The sequence below is a fragment of the Podarcis raffonei genome, chromosome 10 (assembly GCF_027172205.1).
Source record: "Podarcis raffonei isolate rPodRaf1 chromosome 10, rPodRaf1.pri, whole genome shotgun sequence".
NCBI classification, from domain to species: domain Eukaryota; kingdom Metazoa; phylum Chordata; class Lepidosauria; order Squamata; family Lacertidae; genus Podarcis; species Podarcis raffonei.
The window spans coordinates 59556060-59561444 of NC_070611.1; the positions used below are offsets into that span (position 1 = coordinate 59556060).

Sequence of the window (5385 nt, forward strand, 5' to 3'; positions counted from 1 at the left end):
AAGCTGCTACCAACGAGGATTTTGGAATGTCAAAGAGTTGGATAAGTTGCTATTCTGGCAGCCTTTTGAACAGAATCATTGCCCTTGATCCAAACCTATTTAGAAATCCAGCAGCAAATTATATTATAGTTCCATGAAAACAGTCTCCAATTGGGAATGGATAACAGAAAGATATGAGTGAAATTTATATCTAGAGAAGTTCATGAACTCTGAGAATTAGAGCACTGTCATGTAAAGCTTACTTATTTATAAGATTTCTTACCCACACATCACCATAAGGTCCCCAGAGTGTACAATTCTTAGACACATGATTGAGAAGCTAGGCAGTAATTTTTAATGTCTCTCCCTGACAAGAATGGAACACCTGCAGGAAACTCTCAACTCCAACCCAATACAACTGCCATCTAGTGGAAAAAACATACAGTGGAACTATCCGCACATTACCCTTTCGTTAAGAAAAGAATTACATATATCAGCACTATTGAAATATGTGTTTTCAGTCATACATCTCTAAATCTCAAAGGCTTCCAAATAACTCAAGCAATGCAAGTGATAATCTGACTAGTAAAATAACTGGCAGAATCTTAGTAACTGAGCTTAGTTTTTCAGGTACCACTTGGTGATGGTACTTTCTCAGGAATAGGAAAATGATGTAATCATTTCTGTTAAGTATTCCAGATTTTACCTGTGCAAAATATTATCTCTGTTTCATTTTTCCCTTGTGCTAAAAGCTGGAATTTACCAGTCCTATTTCCACCAAATTTGATATTCTCTCTCTCTCCCCCCCCCCCATAGCTGTCAATTTTCAGATTTGAAAATAAGGGATCAGCAGTCTCACCTGTCCTGGGGACAGTCTATGGGATATCTAACAATCCGGGATAGCAGTGGGAAGCAGCGGGAAATGGCGCTGGAATAAGGGAATTTCCCGCAAAAAAAGGGAAGGTTGACAGCTGTGCTCTCTCCTGGCTCTAAATGCGGTAGTTCTCACTGAATTGCCAGTTACAGAAATCCTACTTTAGTTTAGTTTGATAATTGGAAAGGTACTTATTCCAGGTCAGGTCATTCTGAAATAAGATTCATTTCTAAGTTTTCTCCTTAATATAGCACTCTCCTGGCTATTAGTGATGTTGGCCTGTAGCTTAAAAGAGCAATATGTGAGTCGTTCTATCTCAAGATTTTATTTGCAGTCCTTACTGCCCTCTTTGCCTCTCTGCTTGTTTGAAGGAAAAAATGGACTAGTGGTGATGTGGCAGAAATTCAGCTGCCTTAAATTGAGCTGTATTGTCTATTACATAGTTTGTGATACAACCGTTCATTATTAGGCCTTCTAATTCACTCAGTGGTTAGTAAAGCACTTTCTGGTCATCTCTGGTATTTTGTAAGCTTCAAATTCTGGATCTCCATGAGTAACAATTTGGATTTGATGAAATGTATTTTCTGTACTCTACCTAATCCATATCTGTTTGCATTTTCTGCTAACCACTGGGGGGCCTGTTGGCACTGTAAAATTGTAATATATATCTTTGTAAAGGCAGCCTCCTTAACTGCTCCCCCAAACCAGGATGCAGTGGATTTCAGTAGCAGGTCTAGTGGTTGTACTTCTGTTGAGGTGTCTTGCAAATATCTACCTAGATAAATGATAGAATAGACTTTATCCACACAGGTATATCTATCCTGCAGACCAATATTGGTTTGATTCCTCATTAATTATAAAAATAATCAAAGAAATTATAGTTTGCTGAGGTGCTGAGAATACTGGGTTAGCTTTCTCTCACAGAACTATAATTCCCAGAGTATCCAGTGTGTGTTGGAAGGAATAACAGTGAAATCTACTGAAATTTATGGTGTAGATATGCCCTTCGTTTATGTAGCACATGGTAAGGATTACATTATTACCAAGTAGATTTTGGAGAACAGATGGCCAGCCTGATCCTCAAAATACTTTGCAGCGTCCAGCCTCATTGAAACAAATGGTGCTTGCACCCAGCAGAGCACTCAAACCAATATCGTTAAAATGACACATTCAACGCCTCATCTGCGCAAAGCAGAAAAGGCTTAGCCCACATAAACTTGACACTTCCCTGTCAGTCAGCCAAATGATGACCTCGTATGCATATAGGCTCCTAGTCTCCAAAGGGAGCAATTAATGCAAGGCACAAGGTTCTCCAGATGTGACGGAATTGTTTGTTCCCATGGGCTGTAGCATCACAACATTCTACTGCTTTTACATGCCTAAATATGAATTAAAGTAGCCTCCAAGCCAAAATAAAAAGAGGATCGCTTTTAGTTTTGCAGAAGGATATTTTGTCCAATCTAGTACATAACAGACACTGCCATATTAACAGATACATGCTATGTACTCATGCAGCCTGATCCTATGTGTGTTTACTCAGAAGCCTATGCCACTAATTTCAGTGTGGCTTACTCTCAAGTAAGAATTGCAACCTTAGTTATTTTCAGTCCTATATTAACAAACATGAGGGTACTTTAATCTGTTTACCTTTTGTCTTCTTCTTTCCCCAATAGCAGGTGTTAACAGAGCTTAATGTATACACGCTTAATGTATGGCCGCAACACTGTTGTGCAATTTGCTCCCTAGAGAAGCCCACTTGACCACTTCTTTGCTGACCTTTAACTTGAGTTTTTAAAACAGGCTTTTAAATTTCATCCTATTTCTGACTCCATTTTGTGGCTGTATGCTCTCTTGTATTACGGTATTAATTTATGTTAAATTGCATTTTGAAATCATATTTATTTTTTATTTTAAAAAATTACAAAAGCACAAGTATATACAATGTGTAACAAAAATTCCCATCTCTTCCCTCTCTCCAAAATATTCCATGTGCATATATTTAGCTCCAAAAAAAAAAGGTAAGTAATAGTGAAGTTCATGTGCTGAATTTTGGATAGTTGATTGTTGAGCATTGTTGTCTATTCTTATCTTAACATTTATTTCGAGAGAGAGACCTGAATTGCTGGTGCTTTGATAATTGTACTCTCTCTTCTAATGTACTGAACTAACAATATACCAAGTTTCCTCAAAATCATCTTTAGTTCTTATGGTAAGTTGCATTTTAACTGTTGCTGTAAGGGCCGTTTCAGTTGAAAGTTTAGGATGTAAGTGTGTTGCACAAGCAGTGAGAGCCAGTATAGTGTGCTGATTAAAAGTACCGTATTTTTCGCTCTATAACACGCACCCGACCATAACACGCACATAGTTTTTAGAGGAGGAAAATCTGTAGGCATGCCACCCGTAGGCATTCCCTCCATAACACGCACAGACATTTCCCCTTACTTTTTAGGAGGAAAAAAGTGAGTGTTATGGTGCAAAAAATACGGTACTTACACTAGTGAGAACAGGACAACCCCTGCTCTACCACAGAGCTTACTGTCATGGTCTATTGGAGAAAGCATGAATAGTGCCAGGACAGTTGTTAGAAGGTTGTCCATGGGACCCAATGCCTCCATCTTTTGCACCAGGTCCTGGATCGTCTCCCCCCTTTTTAATCCTCAATTATTTGAAAGCTTTGCTTAAATGGGAAAACACAGTGCCAGTGAGACACCCTCCCACCTCCTTAATTTGCTTTTGGCCCTCACTTAAAACATTGTTATGTAGGCAAGTGTGTCCAGACATGTAGAAGTTACTTGTGTTTTCTCTCTTTTTAGCTACTGCTGATTTGAATGTTTTTATTTAACTGCTTTTTATCGAGAATTTTAATCCTATCCTTTATTTTTATAAACCTCTTAAGAGCAATCCCATGGTATATAAATTTTGCTAAATAAATAATATTGTCAATACCTAGCAATGCCCTTGCACATTGCCTTGAGTTCATGGGGGGCGGAGAACAGGACAAAATTTTAATAAAATACTGATGATTGATAATACATTGACTTTTCCACCAATATAAGTTGGAGAAAAGCCTATCATAACCACCCCCCTACTGGGCAGGAACTCATCAGACTTAAACATAGGGAACAGCTTTAGCCTATCCATTCCAAAGATTCTCTCCACTCCCTGCCCCCCCCCCCATAGTGGTTATTCCCTGAGCCCAGCTGATGAAAGACACAGATGTGCTTACAGAGAAGCAGCTCTTGCTGCCTCCCTTGTTCCCCAGAGCCCTTCTCAGCCAGCTTGATATCTAAGTGGAAAGGAAGAAAATAGGCTGTCAAGTGAGGTTGCCACCCAAATGATTTTCTGAATTGATTAGCTCCTCTCTCTTTTTGCAACCCCCGCCCCAATCACAGATCCTGAGGCTTGCAAGCAGAGATCCTTGCAGATCTTACAGGCTAAGTAATGACATGGGGTAAGAGAACTCTAGGGAAAACCTAGATGGAACCTTATAGAAAACGAGACAAAGGAAAAGGCAAAGCAGGGAGGGGGAACAACCCAAAAGGGGCACTAAATAACTGCCAGAAAGGAGCACAGATTGTAACAGTCGGAGACCACCTTGGGGCTGCAGCTGGTTTTGTCTCTCTGACTTAAAGGAGAGGCAAGGCAAGCATGCTGGGAAAAGACTGTAGACTGAAGAGTTAATTAATAAGGGATGGACAAGCAGGCAGAGAAAAGGGAGGCTTAAATCCTCAACTTTTCTGTGGACCAAGCATCCGAATAAAAGATATGCTAAGCAGGAGCCTGCTACTGAAGCTAGTTATGGTCAGCAGTTATTGTGCTATGGCTTGTGCACAGAGCTGATGCAAAATGCTATTTGGAATGGGAAAAAGAAAACCAGCAAATACCAGGTATTGAAAGACCCAACTTTCAGAAGACCAGCTTGCATAATATTGCCAGGTCCCTTTGGGCCATAAAATGAAAGCTCTGTAGTGTTTTCTAATTACTACTACTATGAGCATGTGTGTACAGATTTCATTACAGAAATTGCAACTGTTTGGCCAATTTGAGTTTCTACAAGTTTCACACACTGCCCAACATATCACTCTTCTATGTTCATAGGCAGTATGCTACGGAATACCAGTTGCAACGAGTTGGGTTGTGTTTAGAGAGCACTGCTGCCTTATGTCCTGCTTGTGGGCTTCCCAAAGGCATCTACCGTGGTAACTAAAGTTACGTACTTAATTCGTTCCGAAGGTCTGTACTTAACCTGAAACTGTTCTTAACCTGAAGCACCACTTTAGCTAATGGGGCCTCCTGCTGCTGTTGTGCCGCCGGAGCATGATTTCTGTTCTCATCCTGAAGCAAAGTTCTTAACCTGAAACAATATTTCTGGGTTAGCGGAGTCTGTAACCTGAAGTGTATGTAACCTGAAGCATATGTAACCTGAGGTACCACTGTAGTAGGTCACGTAGGAAACAGGATGTTGGATTAGATGGGTCCTTGTTCCAACCTGCCAGGGTTCAACTGATGGTAGGCAGTGCACAGAGTATCTT

General features: G+C 40.2%; 1 long non-coding RNA gene across 1 annotated transcript; it reads right to left on the reverse strand.

The window, feature by feature from the left end:
* Positions 1-1256: 1256 nt before the first annotated feature.
* Positions 1257-5082, reverse strand: LOC128422336 (uncharacterized). The gene is made up of 2 exons (XR_008332483.1): positions 4080-5082; positions 1257-1628 (listed from the first exon to the last, which is right to left on the reverse strand). It is a non-coding gene; the product is annotated as an uncharacterized LOC128422336 (long non-coding RNA).
* Positions 5083-5385: the final 303 nt, after the last annotated feature.